This window comes from Symphalangus syndactylus, chromosome 11 (assembly GCF_028878055.3).
Source record: "Symphalangus syndactylus isolate Jambi chromosome 11, NHGRI_mSymSyn1-v2.1_pri, whole genome shotgun sequence".
Lineage (NCBI taxonomy): Eukaryota > Metazoa > Chordata > Mammalia > Primates > Hylobatidae > Symphalangus > Symphalangus syndactylus.
The window spans coordinates 57,996,049-58,023,126 of record NC_072433.2 but is presented as its reverse complement, the minus strand read 5'-3'; the positions used below and the strand labels follow the sequence as shown (position 1 = coordinate 58,023,126).

The following is a 27,078-nucleotide window of genomic DNA, read 5'->3' as shown; positions in this document are numbered from 1 at the left end:
CCTCCACCCACGCATCCATTCATTCAACAAGCAGTCACCTAGTCCTACTCCACAAGTCCCCTTGCTAACATGGAAATCACAGAGATCAATAGGGCATACTTCTTGCCTTTAAGAAACTCCATACTATTAAAAGGGTCAGAAATTAATACAAATAATATGAAAACACTTCCATATTGTAATGTAACACTTTCATAATGTAATGCTCAGGAGACTAAAGGAGCCTGAGAGAGGCAACAATAAACTGTGGAGGTGACATTCCGGGCATGCTTTGGGGAAGGAGTATTTCCAGATAGAAAAAGAGGAAGAGGAAATAGCATGCCCAAAGACCCAGATTTTGGAAAAACCATGGCGTGCATAGAGAGGTTTGAGGGTGAATGGCTGACACGGGGTAGTGCTGGGAGATGAGGATGGAGAACCTTGTAGATCATGTGGTTCTAGGTCAGAGGTCATAAAATGGAAGTAAGAGGCTGTAGCCTTTTGGCTTGCAGGTGTGCTTTCTTTACCTTGGCCTGAGGTTTTAAAAGAATACATCAATTTCTTAATGTTTAATTAGGACATCTTTTACATTACTTAGATTTCTAGCTTCTTTTGGAAAAATCAGAAAATTTGGCCACACTGCACCCATATTTCTGTAAGGTAACAATGGGCTGGCCATCAAAGCAAAACTGCCCTCTTCAACTGGGGCGTATGTTCCCTAATTTTCCAGGATCCCTGCCCTTTCCAACTGTATTCCCAAAATTGATGCTGAGTATCAGTTTTCTTTCATCATCACACTGGCACTATTGTCTTATAGTAAAGAGGAAGGTGAAATATTTCCTTGACTTATGTCTTCATCAGACACAAAAGGAGGCAAACAAAAGCTAGTTTGAGAGATCTGTCTGATTTAAGAACAGTAAAAGAGAAAATACATTTTTTGTGGAAGTGAAGAATATTCCTTCATCTTTAATATGCAAACAAAGTATGTCATTGTGGGAAGGATACAACTCTAGGTGGTGTTATAGGAACACACACACACACACACACGCACACACACCCTGCCTTATTCCTTTCTGTTACACAGTTGGCCTTCAAACACATGCGAGTCTGTGACCATTACTGCAAGGATTGGAGAATCTTGCAGGATTTTAAGCAGGGGATAGATACAAATATTGTTTGATCAGTGGTTTAGTAAAATCACTCTGGTGGCAGTGAGGAGGGCTGCAGAAGATGATGATGATTTTGCAGTGGGAGGTGAGGGTGCAGGGTACATCTAAAAGCTGAACTGTTAAATAGAAAGGCTGTTACAATGATCCAGTTGAAGGATGATTAAGACAAGACAGTGGCTGGAGGAGTTGAGAGCAAGGGCAAGACTGATAATTTAGACCGTGCATGAAAGTGATCAATCACATGACAACCATTTGAGTCCATTCCCATGCTCTGATTTCACCCCAAAGAAGATCGCAGATCTTCAAATTCAATATTGACCACAAACCTTCCTGCAGAAGTAGAGGCATCTGCAGCCTCTTGAAACCTACAGTACATCCTTGCGGTGAAACTGCTTTGTTGATAAAAATGATCCCTGTGTGAAACAGATGTCACTGGTGCTGGCGCAGAGAGATGAGGAAAGATAAAGAATTACAGTGGAATTGAAAACACTGTTAAAAAAATAAAAGACCTAACAGCATAGCACAGCAAAGAAGCAAAACTGCTTTGAAGCTACATATTTTTTCCACACCTGACAGTGAAAACCTGTGAAACTTCATACTTCATGGAAAAAACTGAAGTGAAATTTGTTACAGTAGCTCCCTTCAATTTGTGCTATACATATGTCTTATCTCTTTAATATGACCAAGAGCGACCTGAGGGAAGATAACTAGCCATGTGTCTCCTAGCTTATTTTAATAACCCCGTGCCTATGTTTATAGTTAAATAAAATCAGTTTTCTGATGCAGAACTGGCATGTAAGGCTGAGCAGGTTGTGCACAAAATAGTGTCCTAGGAGGACATTATTTACATAGATATCATTGTGAATAGTGTTCTCTAGATTTTTGCCATGGTTCAGCCTGTGTAACTGTACTTGGCAGCCTTATTAGACTAGATCCCAGTACCACATTATTTTGATTACTGTAGCTTTGTAGTATATTTTGAAATTGGGAGTTGTGAGATCTCCAGCTTTGTTCTAATAAAACTTTTAAAAACCTTGGTTCAAGTTATTTAACTACTTTGAGACTTATGTTCCTTATCTTTATAGCCATACCTCATTTTATCACACTTCACTTTATTGCACTTTGCAGATATTGCATTTTTTACAAGTTGAAGATTTGTGGCAACCCTGCATTGAGAAAGTCTATAGGCATCATTTTTCCAGCAATGGGTGCTCACTTTATGTCTCTGTGTCACATTTTAGTAATTCTTGCAATACTATAAACCTTTTCAGTATTATTACATATAATATATAATATAGTAATGTATTATGTAACGTATGTAATAGAGAGAGTGTAGAAATAACGAATGTGTCCTCCCATCATGCTCTGGTCATATGTTCTGGAATTTCCATCCCTTTTCCTTTTCATCTTGTCAGGTGTCTAATTTAGAGGGAACATCAAACTCTGCAGTTTTTCTTCCTGGAGGCTACCATGGGGGCCATCTAGATGCAGGTATTTCGTCGGGTGGGGCTTTTAGAGAATCAAAACTTCTAAGGGTCAAGGACTGACCCTGTCTTGTAAACTGTAGAGTTCCCAGCTCCCTTGATGGCACCTGGCACATTGAAGAATCACAGTAAGCATTTAGAATTTATATTCCTGGGTTGGGCCTTTGAATGGAAGGTAACTTTAGTTCTGTAGACAGATGTTATCTTCTAAGCAGCACACAATCCCTGTGTGCGTCTTCTCCCCTGCCTGTCTCCAGAGCCCCCAGAATAACTTGCAGCATTATCAGTCTGTCACAAAAAGATTCCTCCTGCACCTATGATGGGATAAGGGAGATACCTTGGTTACCCCTGTTCTCTTTTTCCTCTCATTCTCTCCAGTCTCAAATGGGAGGGAGAAATAAGAAGTTCTGAATAGAAGAGGTGCTTCCTGCTTCTTTCTTACCCACTTAAACAATGTCTTTGCTCTAACCATTATATCATTCCCATTCGATACTAGTATTGATCCTGTCATTGATTTTCTTTTTAGTTATTTCTAATTGGTTACAAATGTTAATCATGGTCTCTCTGCCTAACAGATTGTTTCTGTTATCAATACCCATGCTCAAATTGCCATAGCTTTGTAGTTTTAACCCATTGTCAGGACTGTTGAGCGCACCCCAGCTTGTGGTCTCTTACGTCATTGAACCAATTCGGCTCCCTTCAGGGTCCTTCTTTCCCTGTGGGTGTAACTGCCTGGGGCCTCACGGGTGCCTAGGCCTGGGCTTTCTCATTTATCTGAACTTCAGAAATGGGTAGTTCATTGACTGATCCTCCATCCCCTACAAGGATAAAAAGACCTCCTTGGCTCAGAGCACCACAGCCACCTATGCCACCTCTTTTATGCCATATGAAGGGAGATAGAAAGTGTTTGATTTGAGGCTTGGTGGCTCACACCTGTAATCCCAGCACTTTGGGAGGCTGAGGCGGGCAGATCACCTGAGGCTGGGAGTTTGAGACCAGCCTGACCAACATGGTGAAACCCCGTCTCTACTAAAAATAGAAAAATTAGCTGGGCCTGGTGGTGCACGCCTGTAATCCCAGCTACTCATGAGGCTGGGGCATGAGAATCACTTGAACCCGGGAGGCGGAGGTTGCAGTGAGCTCACACCACTGCCTTGCAGCCTGGGTGACAGAGTGAGACTCTGTCTCAAAAAAAACAAAACAAAACAAAACAAAAAAATAGAAAAACAAAAAGCCCAAAATGAAAGTGTTTGATGAGGATGATCTAAATAGTTGTAGCTAGGGAAACAAAGGGGCCTTCCAGGTGCAAATGAAGAACTTGGAAAGGTGAGCATGGCTCCGAGAGAGTTTGCTTAGAATAGGAGTGGAGGGACTGCAGTCATTCAGGTGACTGAAAAATGATCAAAGCTCTTTTAATTAAAGCAATTTACTAAAAATGACAATAGCTTGCAGTTAGAAAGAACTTACTCTGCCCTGGGCACTGTGTTAAGGGCTATGTATCAACAATCTAGCTTAATCTTCCCAATAGCCCTTCCGTCCTTCCATGTTGTCACATAGTAGCTTCTGCTCATCTTCCAGGCACAGTGCTAGGTGCTGGGATGCTAAGATGAGCAAAAGAAAACAGCGTTTCTGCCTTGAGTAGCTTGCAGTCTAGTGGTGCAAACTTGAAATGAAATGACCACACATACCATGTGGACAGGTGCCAGGAAAGGCGAGGGCCACAGAGATAGCAGAGATGATAGTGGTGGAGTGGGGGTTGACCCCATCAGGAGGTTCGAGTTGTGACTGTTAGCTGAGAGCCGAAGGATGGAGTTCCGTGTTAGAAGAGAGGAGGGAGAGGCTTCCTTAGAAAAGGAAACAGCCAGCGAGGCTCAGTGGCCCATGCCTGTCATCCCAGCACTTTGGAGGCTGAGGTGGGGAGGATCGCTTGAGGCCAGGAGTTTGAGACCAGCCTAGGTAACATAGTGAGACACCATCTCTATGAAAAAATTTAAAAAATTAACCAGAGATGGTGGTGGGCTCCTGTAGTCCCAGCTACTTGGGAGGCTGCAGTGAGCAATGACACCATGACACTCCAGCCTGGGTGACAAAGCAAGACCCTGTCTTAAAAATAATAAAGAGAAAAAAAAGGAAACAGCCACAGAGCAAGAGAATGGTGAGTATGAAGGAGTAAAACCCTGTGAGATAGGAAGTAGTATTTCCCTGGCTTATAAACAGGAAAACTGAGGCTAACAGAGATGGAGGTGAAGGTCAATGGCACCTCCAGGACTTGAACTTCAATCTGGGAGACTTTGTGAGCCTACGAGGGCTGCCATAGCCCTAACCCTAACCCTAACCCTAACCCTAACCCTAACCCTAACCCTAACCCTAACACTTTGTTTAGGGCTCAACAACACTGTTAAAGCCAGTGTGTGCCTTAAAAAACAGAAATTAATTTTCTCACAGTTCCGGAGGATGGAAACTCAAGATCAAAGTCTCGGAGAGTTTGGTTTCTTTGGAGGCCTCTCTCCTTGGCTTGCAGATGACACCTTCTCACAGTGTCCTCACTTGATCATCCACTGGTCTGTGTTTTCTCTGTCTAATCCCTTTTCTTATAAGAACACCTGTCTGTTGGATTAGGACCCACCCTAATGACCCCATTATTTTATTTTATTTTATTTTATTTTATTTTATTTTATTATTTTATTTTATTTTATTTTATTATTTTATTTTATTTTATTTTATTTTATTTTATTTTTTATTTTATTTTATTTTATTTTTAGATGGAGTCTCACTCTGTCACCCAGGCTGGAGTGCAGTGGAGCAATCTGGGCTCACTGCAACCTCTGCCTCCCTGATTCAAGCAGTTCTCCCACCTCAGTCTCCCAAGTAGCTATGATTGCAGGCACCTGCCACCACATCTAGCTAATTTTTGTATTTTTAGTAGAGATGGAGTTTTGTCATATTGGCTAGGCTGGTGTTGAACTCCTGACCTCAAATGATCTGCCCACCTTGAACTCCCAAAGTGCTAGGATTACAGGTGTGAACCACAGCGCTGGGCTCTAATGACCCCATTTTAGCCTTAATTACTTCTTTGAAGGTACTGTCTCTAAATAAAGTCACATTCTGAGGTACTAGGGGTTAGGACTTCAACATACAATGTTTATTTTGTGGGGAGATATAATTCAGCCCATAACAGTGACCTTCTCTAGAAGAGGCTTGGAATATTCTAAGGAAGTGGAGCAGGGCTGAAGGAAGTTAATGCTGAAGCAGAACCTAGGTAGAACAACTGCATAAGCTCCTGATAAAGGACTCGGGGCAAGGGTGTGTAGCAAATGACAAAAGGCAAGCCAGATGGCAGAGAGAGAGTGATTGCAGCTTGCCAGGGTAAATGCATGCATGGAGACTGACCTCCCCCATCAGGCCTCCCCCATCATGAGCCAAAAGGAGTCAGGTTGGAATCAGGGGCGAGCTGGGTGAGGCTCAGGTCTTGGGGACACCAGGGCCTGGCCAGGACCTACCCGGTGGATCTGCTTCAGTCGTATCTTGTGCATAATTTCCAATCAAGTCCATCACCATGCATCATTACACAGCTGCCATCCAACTCAGGAATGGCAACTCAGGCTCTGGACCTGCCCTGCTCAACAGGACATTCTGTGAGGATGGAAATGTTCTCTGTGCTGTCCAAAAGGGTAGCCACTGGTCCCAGGTGAATGCTGAGTCCTTGAAATATGTTTAGTGTGACTGAGAGTTGACTTTTACTGAAGAGTTAATAAATTTACATTATTTAAAAGGCCACATGTACCTCGCAGCTACCATCTTGGAGAGCATAGTCCTGGACAGTCAATCTCAGCCTAAACTGATTGGCAGGTCAGCCAGGAGAGGTTTGGCATCTCCATCAACCAGGCTGGGAGTTGACTTTGTTGGACAGAGAAAGTCATCCACATCAGCCTAACAGGAAGCGTGAGCTGAGAAACGGATGGGAACCAGATCTTCAGAGTCAGTTCTCCAATTTCCCCTTCGAAACAAAAGGCAGAGCATTTGCACACTCATTCATCCAACAGAGATTTCCTGAGTGCCTCTTCTGTGTCTCTGCTCTGACGTAATAATCATGATCTGATTATAACATTAACAGAGGGGTAGCCTCGTGCCAGCTACACACTCTTTCTGTATGTACTAATTTAATCCTCATGGCGATCCTCTGAGGTAGATATTACCTTTCTCATTTTACAACAGGGGAAAGTGGGTTTTGGAGAGGTCGAGTGACTTTCTCAATGATATGGAATGAATGTAAGTGTTCCCCCGAAATTCATAGTTTGAAGCCCTCACCCCACTCAGGGCAAAAGTGATGGGAGATGTAGTCTTGGGCTGAGAGCCAAAGGATGGAGTTCCGTGTTAGAAGAGGAGGGAGAGGCTTCTAGGTTGAGATGAACTCATAAGGGTGGAGTCCCCATGATAGGATTAGTGTCCTTCTGAGAAGAAGAGGATCCATGAAGCCATATGAGGATGTAACTGGGAAAGGGGGCCCTCACTGAGGGACTGACTATGCTGGCACCCTGATCTTCTAGCCTCCAGACCATGAGAAATAAATGTTGGTTGTTTAAGCCAACAGAGTCTATAGTATTCTGTTACAGCAGCCCAGCTGACTGAGACTCAGGTACTTGGGAGTGGCAGGATTTGAACCTGGGTCGGTCTGATTGCAGAGCCCATACTCATCATCAAAGTACTTTTTTGGAATTTCCCACTGGAGAGGGGGTGTGGGTGATGGGCATGGGCTGGGCAGTTCCTTGAAGAGCAAAGAACCAGAACATCTTGTTGACTTCTGGAGATGCTGTTACTTGCTAGACCAGCCAACAGGAGGAGGATGCTGGGGCAAGGCTTTCAGAGGCATTGGCGAGGGATTTAACTCCAGCAAAAGCCAGGGGGAAGCTGACTGAAAATGCCAAATGTGGCCAGGCATGGTGGCCCACACCTGCAACCCCAGCACACCTGCAACCCCAGCACACCTGCAGTCCCAGCACTTGGGAGGCTGAGGCAGGAGGATTGCTTCAGCTCAGGAGGTTGAGATCAGCTTGGGTAACATGGAGAAACCCTGTCCCTACTAAAACAAACAAACAAACAAACAAAAAAACCACCCAATGTGCACCTCTAGTCCCAGCTACTTGGGAGGCTGGGACGGGAGGATCCTTTGAGTCCAGGAGGTTGAGGCTGCAGTGAGCTGTGATTGCGCCACTACACTCTAGCCTGGGTGACAGAGCAAGACCCTATCTCAAAAAAAAAGAAAAAAAAAGAAAATGCTCAACCAGAAGGGCCAGGTGCCTAGGCCCAGGCACAGACCCAAATCTGCTCAGCTACTAGCTTCTGAAATGCATGTTGGAGACAAGAGACAGACACCAAGGTACCCAGAAGCCAAGAAGCCAAAGAGCTGGTCTCGTCTACCTGATTTTGATTATTTCCCACACCTTAACCCCTCTGGCAGCTGCACCATTTCCATCTCAGAGCAGCAATCCACTCAGGTAGCAGGCTGTCTGCTAAGAAGGCTGCCACTACCCCAGGCAAGGTCATGTGAGGTCTAAGAGTTATGGCAGGAAAACTTCAGGTTTATAGGAGAAACTTGCCTTTGGGGAAGCTGTGGCAACTTTTGATTTCAACGGCTGTTTTGCGTTCTCCTCAACTGCGTCTCCAGGATGGAAAACAGCCCAGGCAGAAGGAAATGCCACCTGATGGCTGTCTCCCAAGTCTCCCCCTAGCAGACTTCTACCAGATTATGAGAGTGGGGTTTGCAAAAGTAAACACATGCAGGGCTCTTGGGGAGTGCAGGTTAGAAGTTTTCCTGCCACGTCTAGGCAAACCCTTGAGTGTCAAATTATTCTTGCATTTACCAAAGATCACCAGGCACTGTGACGGGTGCTGGGATGTAATTGTGTGCAGTAATAGACACTGTCTAAGTTAAATATCTGAAGGATGAAGAAGGGTTAGCCATGTGAAGTGTTGCTAGGGGAAAGACATGAAATATTGCAGGCAGAGGGAAGGAATATGTGCGGGGCTCTGGAGCGTGCATTCAGATGGAAAGAAATTCATTGTGGACCCCAAAAGCAAGAGGGGCAAGAGGTGTGGCTAAAGACAATGAAGGCTTCAGATGCCACCACATATAAACAGATTGTATTCTATGTTGAGGGCAGTGGTGAGCTGTGGAAGATTTTAAGGCAAGCAAGAGACTTGTTTAGATTTGAATATTTAGAAAAATTTCTCTAGCTGTGGGGTTGGAGAATGGGTTAGATGGGGGACAGGAAAGGGTGCCTGGAGAGCAGTTAAGAACTGCTGTAGGTAGTGGCCTCCACTGAATTAGGGAGACAGAAGCAAGAATGGGGAGAAGTGGATGAATTCAAAAAATGGAGGCGTAGGTTCTAAAGGAGTTGATGAAGGAGAATGCGGCATCCCAGCTGATTCCTGGCTTAGGCAACTGGGTGGAAGGTGGTCCCAGGCAGTGATGCAGGGAGCACAGAAGGAGGAGCAGGTGTGTGCGGGAAGATGATGGATTCTCTTTGGGACATGTTGGGACATTGCAGGGAGGTGCCCACAGGCAGTCAGACACAGGTCTGGAACTCAGCATTTGATCTGGGCTGGGGGTGACTTGCAGAGCTGCAGGAGAAAGAGGGTGAGAAAGGGCATATATGCACCTACTCTAGGGCAGACACATTTATCAATGTCTTTTAGTTTAGCATTCACAGTACAACCCCATTTTACAGATGAGGAAGCAGAGGCATAAAAAGGCTAAGGATCACATACAACCAGGACATATCCAAGCTGAGATTTGAACTGTGCCCTGTGTGTGTGTGTACATGTGTGTGTGCCTGCAACAGCGTGCACCCGCATGTGTATGTGCGTGTTTTTTCCCCAAAAGGCAATGCTATCATCACTCTTTTCCTGTGCCAGCCGCTGTTTGAAAATATCATAGTTGCTTTTGCCAGCTTGGCACATTTCATTGGCTTAATTCTACAGGACATCTAGCTTTGACTGCCCCTAGAATAGGGATGGCACATTGGTACCAGAGCTTGGGATCCAAATCAGTGCTAGCTTGATGGATAGGAAAATGAAGGGAGAATAATGTAACCATGAGTGGTGAATGCTAGATTTAGAAGGTTCTTTTTTGAACCCTGCCATATGGGCCACTTCCATGGCCATAAACATAGATCTTGGTGAAATCCTTTTCTACTGAAGATCAGAAAATAATTCAGCTCAGTGCTGTGTGTGCATGAACTTGCTGTGGTATTATTTGCAGTAGGAGTAACCTTGCAAGAGGCTACCTTCTGATCCTGCTAGCTATTTCTTCTACCTGGAAAAAAAGCTTAGACATAAAAGAAGAGAAATGGCTTAAGAAGAGATGGAGGTGAGCGGAAGAAATAAATAGCCCAGGCTGGTAGCACAGCCATGTTTTTGAGCTCTCTTGACCATTGGAGCATGGCGGAGGGAGATTCTGTGTGAAACATTTCAAGAAATAGCAGAGAGCAAGACCACAGCCACTGGGCTTCCAGAGGCCGCAGCCTTATTTAAAGTTATGTTTTGATCCTTAGAAGCAGACCCTTTTTTTTGAATGTGAAAAGGAAACGAATCCTGGCGTGAAATTCTGTTCCACTGAATTTATTCTCAAAGATACTCCTGTTCAGTGGGCCAAGGTGTTATGAAAATCCACAGACGCCGCTGGGAAGCCAATTCTAAGGGATTCAGATTGTCAAGACCCAATGGCCAGGAGCCGCTTGCCGCTTCTGCTGAATCCCCGAACGCCCCTGAATCAAGGGCCAATTCAGAATGGGTTTAGAGCTGGGATTAGGGTACATGGACCTGGATTCTAAATCAGATCCAAAGTCAGGAGGGGCTGCCATTGCATTGGTCAGAGAGATTCAGTGGAGGCTGATTGCATCCTTCTGTGAGTAGGACTCAGGACGCGGACACATCCTCAGCTAAGGGCTGTGACAATCTTGGAGCCTCTTTTATGCCCTGCCTGGGTTCCTGGCTTCAGAGCATTTCTTGGTTAATTTGCCTCTACCAGTCCCAGGGAAGCACCCTCATCTGCTTCACTTAGTAGCATCACCCCCTAGTGGGCAGAGCCCTCTACAACAAACCTCATGTAATTGTTGGCCAACCTGTAGGCCTATTTTCTTTGAGTCAGGTGCCCCATGTAGTCCAAGCAGTGGGCCAAGTCAGTGTGTCACTTTGCTGAGGGGGCTGCGCTGGGAGGGGGTTTGGATGTGGTTGGACCGTGGCTGACTTGCCAGAGTCTCTAGTCAAAGGAGAGGGCTTGGCTCAATGCTGAGTTGGTGTGTTAGCCGGCCACTGTGGTTAGGGAGCGGTTCCGGAAGAGCCCAGTGCATTGATTAGCAAGTCAGAAATCCCAGAATGATACAAACACATCTACTCTATCAGAGATGTGAGGACATCTCTGGACTTGTGTCAAAGAGCATGGCTCAGAAATAGGCACCATCATCTGGTAGGTGTGTGGCCTTAGGGAGCTTCGTTAATCAGACAGAGCCTCAGTGTCTTACGCCGTGAACTGGGCTATCAACAAGGCCCACCTCCCAGGGTAGTGACGATGAAGTGAGATGAAGGCGCCTCCCCAGTCTCCTGGCATCCAGGAGGCATGGAATAAAGTTAGCTTCCTTCCAGTGAAATACAAGTGGCCAATCAGTACAGAAGGAATTGTAGAAGGAGTATTTCTACCCAGCGACAAATGAGAGGAATATAACTTGCAGAGATTTTAGTTATCAAAGTCAAAAGAGCTTGGTAGACTATGATCAAACTTTCTAGGTCAGTACCCAGAGAGAAGAGAATATAGATGGTGTTAGCTGGTGACAATTCTGTCTGTTTTTCCTGTCCACTCACTCACTGTTTGACTTTATTTAATCTATTTGTTTATATATTATCAATTATTTCTTCTATTAGTCATCTGTGTGCACACACATCATTTTAAAACCAAGAAATATTTATTGAATATCTGTTATGTGTCAGACACTGTAATAAACATTGGTGATACAGTGATGAAAAACACCCAAATACCCTGACTTCATAAAGCTTACATTTTTTGGATGGGGGTGCAAGCAGGCGATACAAACAAAATCACTGCAGATGCCTGTAATGACAGTGTAATGAGCAACCACAGGCACTGCCTCAGTTTACCCTCAAGACATCTCTGTGAAGTAAGAGGGTCTTGTCATCTCCATTTTAAAGATAAGAAAAGTGAAACTGAAAAAAATGCATTGATTTTACCAGATGCACGTACCTAGTCCGGGCAAGAGCCTCCCACTTCCAAATCCTGCGTTCTTTTGACTTCCCTATAATCTAACTTCTGGGAGGAAGGAAGAAATGCAAACTGACCAAAGAAAAGGGAAGGTTTTCAAAATATGACCTTGTAAATGTACCTTAAGAAGTTCCATGAATTGCAAAGGGAAAAAATAGCTCACTCAGTTACTTTTATTTTTATTTCCGGCTTTAAATTCCCATAGCACACTTCCTCTGAGTGGTTGGGGGAACGTTAGCTTCTTGTTTTGCCAGGCATATATTTATTTATACGGATAAGGCAATGCCATAGTCACCTGCATGGTCATGCTAAAGAAAGTCTCTCCATCACTCTGGGGTTTTATCATCCAGTGTTCTTGAGATTTGACCTACTTTCCTCCTTTCTTCTTGGATTAGCGCAGGGGCTGCAATGCAAATACCCAGTGCAACCAGATGTGTCAAATTAGTGAAGGGGGCCAGGTGGGAATATTGTGAACCTAAGCGAATATGTCTCCTCAGGGGGTTGGCTGAGTCTCAACTCCATCCAGTTCCCATGGGAGGTCGGGGGTGACAGTCCTCAGTATTGTCAAAACTTCTCATTTTGAAAGAGAAACGTAAGTCAAATATTTTTGTGTAATACCTTCATGTTAAGTTTTGGGTCAGATTCAACAAAACAGAACAAAACTCACAGTGTGGGCCAAGCCAAACACAGCTACAAGCCATTTTGGACCAAAGGCTGAGAGTTTTCGGTCTCTGGATTATGGCAGTTTCTGGTTATGGGATACTGATAACTTCTGAGCACCCACTCTGTGCTCGAGTACTCAGCCATGTCTGGCACATGGCAAACACTCAAGAGACGTTTCCGAAGGGGAAGGGAAACACAAAGAGGCAAAGTCCCATACTCAGGATTGCACAGCTAGTTGAGTGCCAAAGTTGCCACTCAGCTGCATATGAAAGTGTTCTCTTTGGTTTCTTAATGGTGCCCCAGTCAATTAGTTCATTCCCAATATGCTGTGTCCCTGGCACTGTGCCACCCCTAAGGGTGGGTACATGAACGAGTAGAGTCACATCTTTTCTTCTTGGAACTCATGGTGGAGATGAGAAATTTGAAACTTAAAGCTTGAGCTTCCCATTTTACAGGGGGTGGCAGGGTGGTGTGGGGGAGCAGAAGCCCAGCAGAGAAAGGGACTGGTCTTGTGAACATCACATGTCTGGGGCGGAGCAAGATGCAGAGTTGGGTCATCAGTTTTGGAGGCCACTGCTGCTTCTGATGCCCAACATTTGTGCCACTTCTGCCTTTTCTCCCCATTGCATGTCTAAATCAATATGTACGTACACACACATTCATCAGTGCATACCCTTCCAGACTCGTTTATTTGCTTGTTTTAAAAAATTGACATAACCTTGCTGAATAGGGAGTGTGTCTCTTGGGGAAATCAGACTGATTCACAGGCCCTAGTAGGGCATCTGCATTAGATCTCTTTTCTCTCCTCCCCCCCCTTCACTTCCCTCTCTTTCTTTCTTTGGCTTGGTGAACAGACACACAGATGAGCTTCTGGATGATGGGAATTCAGGGCAGGGGATCTCACCAGGTGTGAGCAGGCCAGGAGCAGAGAAGCCAGAAAGTGGCTTAGGGGTATAGATTGGACATTTTGCAGACCGCATGTGGCGTGGAACAGGGCCTGCCGGTCTTGCGAGTGAGCTCCCTAGGGTAACTGTGGATCTAAAGCTGTATGGCCTGAATGACCTTCCTGCATTTTGTATTGTAAAAGTTGCTCTGGGAGAGTCAGTGAGGTCCTCCCTGGCTCAGTGGAGAGGAGAGATGGTTATATATCAGAAATCAGATTTGATTTGTTTGGCCCTGATGGCTTTTTTTTTTTTTATACTTTAGGTTTTAGGGTACATGTGCACAATGTGCAGGTTTGTTACATATGTATCCATGTGCCATGTTGGTTTGCTGCAACCATTAACTCGTCATTTAGCATTAGGTATATCGCCTAATGCTGTCCCTCCCCCCTCCCCCCAACCCACAACAGTCCCCGGAGTGTGATGTTCCCCTTCCTGTGTCCATGAGTTCTCATTGTTCAATTCCCACCTATGAGTGAGAACATGCGGTGTTTGGCTCTTTGTCCTTGCGATAGTTTACTGAGAATGATGTTTTCCAGTTTCATCCATGTCCCTACAAAGGACATGAACTCATCATTTTTTATGGCTGCATAGTATTCCATGGTGTATATGTGCCACATTTTCTTAATCCAGTCTATCGTTGTTGGACATCTGGGTTGGTTCCAAGTCTTTGCTATTGTGAATAGTGCCGCAACAAACATGCGTGTGCATGTGTCTTTATAGCAGCATGATTCATAGTCCTTTGGGTATATACCCAGTAATGGGATGGCTGGGTCAAATGGTATTTCTAGTTCTAGATCCCTGAGGAATCACCACACTGACTTCCACAATGGTTGAACGAGTTTATAGTCCCACCAACAGTGTAAAAGTGTTCCTATTTCTCCACATCCTCTCCAGCACCTGTTGTTTCCTGACTTTTTAATGATTGCCATTCTAACTGGTGTGAGATGGTATTTCACTGTGGTTTTGATTTGCATTTCTCTAATGGCCAGTGATGATGAGCATTTTTTCATGTGGTTTTAAGACAATTTTGAATCAGTGGCTAATATTTTAAAATTGGGAGATGTCATATTAAAAATCTGGATTTCTGGCTTCTTTAAAAGATGGAGCAGCATTGGATCCCACGCAGCTGCATCCCACCGGCTCTGGTTGGTAGCAGTCCTTTTAAGCAGTTAGGAGCTCTCTAGTTTGCCATAGTCCCCACCATTCCCTGTTGTTGAACTTTGGTCCACTTCACTCACTCATGTGATCTTTCTGGCATCATAAAGGCATTTGACTTTGTGATCCTGGGTTCAAAACTGTGTTCGGTCAGAACATGAAACCCAGGGCATACATACGAACCTGGAGTCAGTGTGGATTAGTAGTAAGAATCAGAGTTCTAGCTTTCGCCAAGCAGGAGACTGCTTGCAAGAGCAAAGTCAGGCCTGCTGGAATCGTGCTACCTCAAGATTTGTTGGGGGTGGAAGGTGAAGGTCTCCCTGTGTGTGTAGGGGTGGGGAGGGTGTGTGGGTGTGTGTGTGTGTGTGTGTGCCCACCGTGTCATGGAGGTTTGATCTTTCTCACCTCTTCATCCATCTCTCCTTCCCACCACACAGTTATCTCTGCAGTCTTCATCGCTGGCTCTCAGGTTTGGTAAAGCAGTCCCTAGCTAACAGGGCAGGGAGGGCCAGGGGTCTTCACTCTCACTGCAGGGCCCTTAGAGTGGCTGTCCATCTAGGCATTTTACTTGTTGTTTGCCTGTCACAATAGTTTTCCATTTGTGATGCTCTGAAATCTGTAGCCGTCTCCTTGAGATGCGTGCTCAGCAGGTGGTACCAGGCAGGGCTTTATCCCTCTGTTCTGGCACCAGTGCCCTTCCTATGGAAAGGATTTGAAAAGGAAACCTTGACTTTCTATTGATTTTTTAATAAGCACATATTTAGCTGTTAGTACTTGAAGTACAGGCTGTATTATATTCATCCAGCTAGCAAACAGTGTTTTAATTGATTCCACTCCTAGATAATGAACGCAGGGTGTCTGCGGGTAATTCTGCAGCAGCCTTCCTTTGTGTAGATGCCAGAGATGAACCTGATATTTACAAGGTTGTAGCCAACTCAGGGGCAGTGGCGAGACAACAAGAAGCAAAGGCAGGAGGAGAACCCTCCCTCCTCTCTCCATCCTTCCTCCTTAGACGTCTGTCCAGCCCCTTCTCCTCCTTTCTAGTTCTGTCACCGTATTTTTGGGGGTCACTGAAAGGATTTGTTTTTGCCCCACTTCTAAGTGCAAAATGCAGACTAGGATGTATTGTTTGGTTGTTAATCTTGTGGGATTTCCAGTAAAGATCGTGGGACCGAGTGCTTAAAATTGCAACAGAACTTAAAAGTTTCAGAATTCATAGTTGCCTCCCACTCGGCGAATATATTTCTCTGCTTTTTCTAGGGATGCCTAGAATTTAAAATGCTTTCATCAAGAGATGAATAAAAGTCCCTGCTCCTCCACCAGGACTTCCTAAAGAGCGAGAAAGAAAACATATTCTCCTTTCCTTCAAGTAATCACGGCCTTGGAGACGATAAGTATAATAGCTAGCAGTTACCCACTGCTCCCTTTATGCTGGATGCTGGGCTCAGTGCCTTACGTGATCATCTCATTTCACTTTCACAACCACCTTAGGAATTTAGTTCTATTATCACCTCTAGCTTATAGATCGAGAGACTAACACACAAGAGGGCAGGCAACCTCTCTCAGGCCACACATCGAGGAAGGGATGGTGCCTGAACTTGAGCTCAGCTCACTCTTTTAAGCCTAACAGTTCACTCTACAATGGCTGAGGGGTGCAGATGGGACATTTTGCAGACCAGGTATGTGGAGTGGAACAGGGCCTGCCAGTCCTGTGAGTGAACTACCTAGGGTAACTTTGCATCTGGAGCTGTACAGCCTGAATGGCTGCCCTGCTTTTTGTACATATATTGATGCATTTCGTTTGGGCTGCTTGCTTCCCAATACATTTCTCTCAACCAATTAAAGCTTCAGTGGAAGCTGAATGTTGCAACTGATGAAAAGCCGTTAGTTTGGATGACATTTCTGATTGGCTTCCGTATCATACTATTAATCATAGTGGTGAATATTTATTCAGTGCTTATGACATGTTGGGAACCTCTCTAAGTGTTTTATACACATTGTCACTTTGGGTCCGCAGGATGATCCTGGGACATGGCTACAGAAGTCACTTATTATGGTTCAACAGCCAGGATTTTTTTTTTTTAAGTTCTGAGATACATGTGCAGAATGCGCAGGTTTGTTACATAGGTATACACGTGCCATGGTGGTTTGCTGCACCTATCAACCTGTCATCTAGGTTTTAAGCCCTGCATGCATTAGGTATTTGTCCTAATGCTCTCCCTCCCCTTTCCCTGCAATCCCAGACAGGCCCCGGTATGTGATGTTCCCCTCCTGTGTCCATGTGTTCTCATTGTTCAACTCCCACTTATAAGTGAGAACATGTGGTGTTTGGTTTTTCTGTTCCTGTGTTAGTTTCAACAGCCAGCATTTGAACCAGGACTTGGTAGAGTAGGGCCAAACCTCTGGAGCCTGTTCTTAGAACCTACCATCTGGCTACCATGTTGCAACTTCATTTTCTGCTGTTCCCCATCCAGTGCTCTGTCTGCCCCAGCCACAGGACAGCTCCCTGTTGTGGGTTTCACATGCTAAGTGATTTCCTACCCCAGGGTCTTTGCACAGACTCTTCTCTCTGCTTGGTGTACCTTTCCTTCTCCTTTCCCCTTGGCAAACCACACTTCAAGACCTAGTTCAGATGTTACTATGGGAAGCCTTCCTTATCTTCTGCGGAAAGAACTGCTTGCTTTTTTCTCTGAGGACTTCTCATTGCTGTCCTTAGACTTTGGTGTCATAACTTGTATGCCCCATGTAGTTGTCAATTCTTTGAAGCAGAGAATATAAGGGAACTATCTCACTAGCACTTGCAGTTTATGTTTATTGCAGTCTCCTCAATACCTAGTCCAATGACTGGAACAGAGTAGGTGCTCAAGGGCTTAATAAATATTTGTTGAGTGAATGACTCTGTGTTCCTAGTGCCTTGGCTGGAGGAGAATAGAACATTGAGTACATACTGTAGGAGCTCAATGCATTTTTATGGATGGCTTCTTTTCTTTCTGTTCCCTCTCTTTTACCTCTTTTTATCTTCTGGTTCCAAACAGCATTTAGTGGAAGATAAGATAATGTTTCTAGTCTGGGGTTGGCAAACTTTTTCTGTAAAGGGGCAGATAAGAAGAATTTTAGGCTTCATGGGCCATATGTTCTCTGTCACATCTATGCAACTCTGCCCTTGTAGCATGAAATAAAACTTTATGTACAAAACAAGGCAGCAGGCTAGATTTGGAACATAAGCTGTAGCTCGTGGACCTTTATTGTAGAGTATTCTTGTCATGACAAGTACTGGAAGATGGTATTTGGGTTTCTCTTATCACAATCAACATTATCTTAGTTGCCTAAACCACAGTCTTAAACTGAGCCTTGAAGAAAGTCTTCTCTGTTTGTTGTCATGCATAGTGTTTCTCTGAATGCATCACTGATAGCCCACTTAGCTGACATCTTACTAGAGAATTACAGTAGAGTTATGGTTATGTTTTGGAGTCAACTATATTTGGTTAGGATTCTGTGTTTATGCTGTGTGATCCCGGGTAAGTTACAGAGCCTCTCTTATCCTCTCTTTTGTCATCCGTGATACTGGCCTTAGGTCAGCATACTTATCTCCAAGAGTTTTAATGGGTTGATCCAAGTGAAAATGTTCAGTGTGTTTCAGTGTGTTTAGGGATTGAACAAATATTAGTTACTTTATCTTCTTATGGGCTTTTATTCAGAACTTCAACCTTTCAACTGAAACATGGAAATACACACTGTAAAAGTCAGTGGAGCTCAGAAAGACCCCCATGTCTATAGGATTCTAGAAAGAGTCTTTGAAAAGTGAGAGACATTTAAGTCTGAGGAATTCAGCGCTTCTAACTGTCTCACCATTCTCTTTGAGAGAGAGGGTGAGAAACGTTTGACATTTCATTTTCACACCTGTAATGTTACAAGTCTAATGCAAGCCTGGGAATCAAAGGTGGCTATGACGTCGAGGGATGGAGAAACGGCCATGGCAGGGTAGGTGCTGGACAGACCAAGGTCGAAGATGCCACGTTCAGCTCTGCTAGGCAGGTACCGTTGAAACTACAAGGTATCAAAGGGATTCTTATGAAAATTCTGGGATGGGAAGGAGTAAGTATTGAGATTCTCTATTAGGAAAAAGAAGAAATTGGATCAGACAACCATACATAGCAATACATGCCACATACCGTAGTTATATACATTCCTCAAGGACTTGTGTGTGGCTCACAGCAACTAAATGTCACACAAAACTGCTGCTGTCTGGTTCCTCATCTACCCACACTTCCCCAGTTTTGTTCCCAGACAGGATCTCTGCAGAGCCTTCTCAAATGTCTCTGTTCAGTTCAGGCTGACTTCTGTGTTCCTCAGCTCCAGCACCTCCGTATTTTTACTGCTGAACTTTGGTGGTCTTCGATATTTTATGTTCTGGGAGTGGGGTCTACCATGGCTTGGAAGATCGAGATGCTCCTTCCTGTCCAGTCCCATTGTTTTTGGTTCCTAATACTACAGAACACTTAAAACTTGAATTTGCCTTGGTTGTGAATTTGTCTCCCTAATAGATGAAAAACTCCTTGAAGACAGGGGTTGTACCTTATAAACCCCTTTAACCCTCATCCTTAGCATTGTGTGTGGCACTTAATAAAGGTTTGATGAGTGTTGCTGAATTTGAAAATAGGAAGTTATTTATCAATTTGGAGACACTTGCAAGTAGACAAACTGAAAACATCTTGAAATGCTGGTGATGCAGGAAAACAGGTTAAAAAAATTCAATAGCTTTAGGGATAAAAGTGGTTTTTGGTGACATGGATGAATTGTATAGAGGTGGACTCTGGGCTTTCCCTGTACTTGTCACCTAATACTGTACATTGTACCCAATAGGTAATTTTTCATTCTTCACCCCCTGCCATCTTCCTCTCTTCTGACTCTCCTGTGTCGATTATACTACTCTGTATGCCCCTGTGCAAAACAGATTTTGTGCTGACTTCAAAATAGAGTGATCTGTCCCTTTAAACCAGCCCGCCTAAACCCTTGATGAATCTGACTATCTCGGTGACCAAAGCAACATCACCAGAGACTTGTTGCAATTGGTTGTATCATTGTCATTCCAAATGTCTGTTTTCTGGCACTTTCTTGTGGGAGCTCCTAGGAAGACAGCGGTCCCTCCAGAAATATCCCAGCTTCTGAAAGTTTTGTTGCTAAGAACTAGTCCCTGGCCATGCAGATAAATAAGATAGTGTGATTGTGGGAACAGGATGAATGAGTTAAATGAAGTACTTTGTGGAAAGTAGTTAATGTTCAGTAAGTGTGAGCTATTAAATCAGGGTAAACAGCCACAGTGAGAGTGCTTTGGATGGTTTCACAGTTTGGGATTTAGCAAACATTGACCAGCTGCCTATGTGCCAGGCACTTCCTTCGTTGGTTCAAGACCTTCTGAGATAAACATTTCTATTCTTTTCATTTTATAGTTGGTAAAACCAACGTTCAGAAGATTAAGCAACTATCCCAAGACTTACAGCTCAAGGGCTGGAGCAACTAAAATTCAAACTCAAGTCTTCTGCCTTCAAGAATCAGTCTCTTCCCTTGCTACAGCAATGGTGGTTTAGACCAAGAACCCTAAGGCCAAACTGTCTGGGCTTTAATTCAGACTCTGTTGCTTATGAACTGTGTGACCTTGGACAAGTTACTTATTAATATGTCTATACTTCACTTTCCTTCTGCAAATGTGAGGATAATAATAGCTTCTACCCCAATGTGTGGATGAAATAATGCAATGTGTAGGAAGTGCCAAGTGTGCGTGGCATACTATAGGCACTGCGTAAGTATTCATTATGATTACATTGGACCATCTCTTCTACATGCAGTACCTACATGATCTATTAGTTGTGTAGTTTCACCTTCAGAATCTTGATGGGCCAATTGACTGACAGCAGTCTGCTTGCATTCCACAATGCACTCTTCACCCACTGTCCCTGTCCCCAGCAGCACTGAATTTCCAGGGATGCAGACACCTTTGCTTCACAATGCCCCAGCTTGTAGCATGGCATCTGGTGGCTTTGTTGTTTTTCTTCTGCAAGATTATGCATCTCAGGGATTTCTCTGTTAGCATTGACTAAATAGAGTGTTATTTATGCAGGGGCCTTGGTGACTGAGTCGCTGTCGCACCCACCACGTTTATGTATTGTTTGTGAACTGGCAGATTGATCCATCAAGGGTTCCAGGAGCAGAAGTGCATTTCATTCTGTTATTCTATGAAGACCTTGGCGACGCTGTCTGTTTGATGTGTCGGAGGATGGTTTGCTAAGGGCCTCTGGCTTACAGGACATCAATACTGAGGATTCTAGAGAATGGATTTGGACAATAAGTGTTGTTGGCATGTGTCTGCAGGATGAGCAGCTGTTGCCTGCCTCTTGCCCTCCCATAAAAAAGACAGCACATGACTGCAGAATGCTCCATGGCTGAAGGGACACTGATTCTGTCATTAAAAGACATCAGGGCTTGTTATATGGTTTACTAGGAAAAGCCCTTCCTGTGCCAATTCGAGCATCTCGCCTAACCACTTGTTGGCCCGTTAAGTACAAAATGAACTCCAAACTCCTTAGCAGACATCTAAAGCCTTTATGATCCCAGGTGCCCCACATCTTGCTGTGTCTGAAAAGTCACTCCGTCCCCACCACATGCACCTCATAATCACTTTCCCCTGAATTCTTGACTGGTCTCCAGATAGCTTACAATTGCTCACAACTTTTGTCTGTGCACGTGTCCTTCTTTTTTCTGAATGCTCTTCCTCCTCTTTGCCAATGGCAAATTCCTACAATTATTCTTCAAAACCCAGCTCCAATAGCACCACGCTTCTGCAAAGCCTCTAAGCAGCATTACTTGTCTTCTCTTCTGTCCGTTTCCTGCATGCTCTTCTCTGCTGTGACTGTGAATCCACTTTCTTTTTGTTATGTCTCTTCATCAGATCAAATTCCATGATGGCACAGACCATTTATCTTGGAACTCCTCATACGGTCTTAGTCCTGTGTTTTCTTGACAGGAATGAAAAATGAGTTAGAAGTTCTGGTTTGAAGTCTGGTTTCTGCAGGGCCATGCATACTTGGTGAAGCTCAGCTTTGGGTCCAGCAGTGGTATTTTGCCAAAGAAGTCAGCCTCCTCCTCTCAGTCCAGGAGTCTGGCCTTTGGTTGTCTTGCAACCTTAGTACTGATGGCTGGTTCTTCCTCTTGACTCCTGTACCTCGTTTCGGCTCGGAGTTTTTCTACACAGTGATGTAGGAACATGAGGCGGGTGACACAATCTCAGTCCTCAAATGCTTGGCTCAGTCACCCTGGCTATGACTGTGAAAGGAATACATGTTGGGCCCCAAAATCACTAAGTTAAAGGGAAAAGTCAACCTGGGAACTGCTTAGAGCAAACCTGCCTCCCATTCTTTTCAAAGTCACTCCACTGCTCACTGAGATAAATGGATATCTGATTGCCTCCTTTGGAGAAGCTCATCAGAAACTCAAAAGAATGCAACCGTTTGTCTCTTATCTACCTGTGACCTGGAAGCCCCCTCCCCACTTTGAGTTGTCGTGTCTTTCCAGGCTGATTCAATGTTCATCTTACATGAGACATCTTGATTGATGTCTCATGTCTCCCTAAAATGTATAAAACCAAACTGTGCTCTGACCATCTTGGGCAAATGTCGTCAGGACCTCCTGAGGCTGTGTCACGGGTGCACATCCTCAACCTTGGCAAAATAAACTTTCTGAATTAACTGAGGCCTGTGTCAAATTTTCAAGGATGATCATGCCTACAGGAGAAAAAATGATCAGATACTATGCTCAGTATATTCTCAGATACACACACTCAACACATTCCCTTTTATCTGAAGCTTAAACCCTTCCACAAATGTTTTTCAGTTCTTTCCTTGTTCCATCTTTTCTCTCCTGGCCTCAAGAATGTTTAAACTCTAAAATCTCTTTCTCTGTATCATTTTTAAGTTTCTACATATCTTGGAGACTGAGATGTCATGTTCTTGCTGACTAAGTCATGTTTGTCTAATTCTACTGATTGAATACGTTCTGTTTTTGCTAACAAAATGTAACAGAGATATCCCCAATATGCATGCCCTCATTACAGGATACTTTTTTCCATGGTTATTATTTATCCAGTATTTTCTCTTCATTTTAATCCATGTCTCTTCCCATAGTGCTTCCTCGCTGAAAAGCATCAGGTGTCCACAATGCTCCCCTGAAGTGTGGGTAGGGGTTCTCCCTTGACTCACGCACATTAATCTCTCCACATAAGTGAGTGACTCATGTTGGAATTGATACCACCTTAGAATTAACGTTCCCTGTCCTTCTTATGCATTTTGTTTGTTTCTCTAAACTTCTGCTGTTCTTGATATCTGCCAATATCTCCCACACCTCCATAACTTTGTTAGGATTTAGTAAACACTCATTTAGTCAGCAAACATTTGTTGTGTGCTTTCTGTGTGTCCACGACAGCTCTAGGCACTGGAGATACAGCAGAAAGCACACCAAAGTGCATGTGTGTGCGTGCATGCATGTGTGTGTGTGTGTGCATAAGATATAGCTTATACAAGGCTGGGCACGGTGGCTCACGCCTTTGGGAGGCTGAGGCGGGTGGATCACCTGAGGTCAGGAGTTTGAGATGAGCCTGGCCAACATGGGGAAACCTGTCTCTACTAAAAATACAAAAATTAGCCAGGTGTGGTGCCAGGCACCTGTAGTCCCAGTTGCTCAGGAGGCTGGGGCAGGAGAATCATTTGAACCCGGGAGACGGAAGTTGCAGTGAGCTGAGATGGCGCCACTGCATTCCAGCCTGGGCGACAGAGTGAGACTCCGTCTCAAAACAAAGAAATCGAAACGACAGAAAAAGAAATATGTTGTACTGAAAAGAAATTGTGTAGACCTCCAATATGCCAATATAGAATGCCCTCTGGGAACATTTTAAGAGGAAATAAGTAAAATGAAGCACAACTATGTATAGTTTTTTTCCATTTGCATAGAGAGAGAAATAGATAGACACACATGGTGTATGCTTAGGAGAGTTCTGGAGAGGGGTGAGAAATTGGAAATAGTGTTTGATTGCTAGGTTGGGCCAGGTGGATTGGGGGTTCATGTGGGTGGCCCTGCAGATTTTGGACTCAACGATTGCAAATCAAATCTTACCTGATTCTCCAGACTGTTAGTTTACCACATGGATTTTGGACTTAGTAGCCCCCATATTATGTGAGCCAAAGTCTTAAATCTCTCTGTGTCTGTCTAAACACACACACACACACACACACACACACCCTACTGGTTCTGTTTTTATGCAAAACCGTGTCTCTTACAGCTGTGATTGACCTGACTAATGCAGTCCTTCTCTCTGTAAGAATGCAACACAGGAGTTGGCCAAGGCTAAAAATATAAGTGCACTCCTGGGACTGTGGGTGGGGTTGTATCCACCCAAATCACCATGCTACTGAGGATGGGAGAAAGGTGGGTCACCAAACCAAAATCAGGGTGTTACAGGGAGTAAGATCAATGGAGGCTGGAAGAAAACAAAGCTAAACAGTGAATGGAAGTCCATCATTGTAGCTATCATTATATCTTTTTACAAATGCGTTAACAGGCTCAGAGAGGTCAAGTGGCTTAGCCAAGTCACGCAGGAAGTTGGTGGCTGAGTAGGATCCAAACCTATGTAAGTCTGATCTTGAAGCCCATATTCTTTCCTTTGTACCAATCATTTCATTCATTTGCTCATTTATTCGTTTCATCAACCAACCAATTAGCATTAAACTAACATTTCCTACTTGTTCACTTCATGCTTGGAGTGTGTCATACCCTGAGGAATCTAAACCGTCTAACCTCAAAAGTGTCCCTTGCAGGAGAAAACATTTCCTATGCTACAGACCACTTTTCAGATATTCTGAACAAAATCCACTTTTCTTGAGCTTCTCAGAGCAGGCACACTTAAATCCTGGTTGGTCTTCGGAGATGAATGCAAATTCTTTTTTCCACCAAGCTCACTTGTTTTTAATTCACTCCATAAAACCAGGCAGAGAAACAGGAAGGTAAAAACAATAATAACAACAACACCCACTGCTGTTTACAAGAGGGAAACATTCCTGATGGGTGAGAGGAAGATGTATGGCACCTCTGCGCCAGAGCTGGCTTGGCATCTTGGCGCGCTGTGGATTTATGGCACTGGCATCGTCAAAGGAGGAGTCCATTTCCACTGATTTCATTCTGAGGTCCCCAGGTTGGTTATTGCTCCATTTCTTCATAACGTGAGTGATGAGAGTGTCCTAGGAGGCAAGCGGGTGCACAAGTGGGAACAGTTGTTTCATGGATTTATTGTTTATTCTCCACTTGATTCACTTCCCTGGCTGCCCCTGTGAACGAGTTCCTCAGTGAGAGCAATTCCTGGGCTTGTAGCTCCTAGGATGCACCATGTTCAAACCTGCCTCTGGGCCCTGGCTCTTTCCTTTGCCTGACATGCCCTCTCTGTTATTTTAGGTCAGGCCAAGCCCCGACCTTTCCATATGGCCGAGCTATAATAATAATGGTCCCATTTGACATTTGCAGTAGATCACACTGGTTAGGAGCATGGTCTTTGAAGCTAAACTGCCTGGGTTCAAATACCAGTTTATCCTCCATAGCTTGACAATCTTGTGCCAATGACTGTCTCCCTCTCTCTGCATCGGTAAAGTTTGGGTGATCATAATGGTCTCTCGTTGAGAATAATTTGAGCTAATTCATGCAAATCACAGAGTAAGCCCTAAATAAAGGATCATTATTATTTTTAGTATTTAAGCCATCCCTAAAGAAGGAGGAGAAGCAAAGAATTGGCATAGTGGCTTGAAATCCCTGCTTTGTCACTAACTCTCATGACCTTAGGCGAATTATCAGTTTTTCTTGTGTATAAAGTGGCGACAATAACAGTGCGTACCTCATCTGTTGTGTCGGTAGATTGGGGTGTTGCATATTAACTGTTGACCACAGTCAGTCCCTGGAACTCAGTAAATTGCCTAATGGAAATAATTGTTTTTAACTATTGCTATGAAACTTAAGACATTTAACCACTAGGTTAAATGAGCATGATTTGTGTGATGTCATCCTAAACTGACTTCGTTTTTGTCTTCTGTTGTCTCTTTATATTTACTCAGTGGAGTTGATCTGTTGTTGCTTTGGGTTGAAAATTCTGGAAGGCCCCACTGACTTACTGGTACCTATTCAGTAGTAGAAGGCTGGCCCCACACCCCCAGTAAGTTGCAAAACACAGTTGCACATTAGTAATTAAAATATGGAAGCCTGTGCAATTACCAAGACTTTGCACTTGGTTTATTGGGCTTGCTTGCAACATACGGGGCAGCTTGTTGTTAGAAAAGGGAGGTGGCTGACTTCTCTCTGTCTTCTACCTCACCTACCTTCTGTCCTCTCCAGGGTTGATGCTGGGTCAAGAAGGAGAGGAAAGGAGGACATAAAAGTGTTTACTTGACTGGAACTGCCGCAAGCTGGTATCAGCACTTTCTGGACTTGGCAGAAGTTTAAAGTAGGCTCTTTTGCTCATGACTGCTGGTGGGTTTCTTTGGAGATTCCCATACACACCAGCACCCTTAGTTGCTAGAGGTTCCTCACCAGCGGTTCTCTTGAGGGCAGTAATTGCACTTCTATTTCTGCATTGTCACTTATGAGCCCTTCTTCAGCCCTTAGGAGAGGAGAATTTCATTTCCATCCTCTTTCTACCGAGGTTTCGATTCTCTTCAAAAGCATCCTCTTGGATAGAATCTCCTCGCTCACACACATAACTCACATCTGGACCATGGACACATGAGCTTCTGCACAAACTAATTTAATCCTCACCCCTCCTTATGTGATAGGAGCTGCCGTTACCTGCATTTGAAGGAGACACAACCTGAGACCTTGAATATCTATGTAACTTACCCAAGACCCCACAGCTGGTATGTGATAAAGTTGGGATCTTTATCCCAGAGCCCAAGGTTTGGACCACCCACACTGTACTGCCCAACTGAAAGTTTAGCAGTATTATTTCCTTTACTGTCTGAGGAAAGATATTTGAAGATGATGCACAATTATCTTTCTTCTCTTTTGGGTGGTTGTGTGGGGCTGAAAGCTTCTAGTCATCTTCATTGAGTGTTTCCTCCCTTCTTGCTTCTCCACTCCAAAAAACCTTACTGTACAGAAAAACAAAAACAAACTCAGTATATTAGTTTGTTTTCATACTCCTAAAAAGAACTGCCCAAGACTGGGAAATTTATAAAGGAAAGAGATTTAATTGACTTACAATTCAGCATGGCTGGGGAGGCCTCAGGAAATTTACAATCATGGCAGAAGGTGAAGGGGAAGCAAGGCACCTTCTTCACAAGGCGGCAGGAAGGAGAAGTGTGTGAGAGCACAGGAGAAACTGTAATTTA

General features: G+C 44.1%; 1 protein-coding gene and 1 long non-coding RNA gene across 2 annotated transcripts in view; both read left to right on the top strand.

The window, feature by feature from the left end:
- The window catches only part of HS3ST4 (heparan sulfate-glucosamine 3-sulfotransferase 4), a 448,730-nt gene that overhangs the window by 63,099 nt on the left and 358,553 nt on the right, over positions 1 to 27,078 (top strand). The window lies entirely within an intron of this gene.
- LOC134731734 (uncharacterized) lies at positions 5,807 to 7,903 on the top strand. Its single transcript, XR_010114252.1, has 2 exons — positions 5,807 to 6,968; positions 7,011 to 7,903. It is a non-coding gene; the product is annotated as an uncharacterized lncRNA (long non-coding RNA).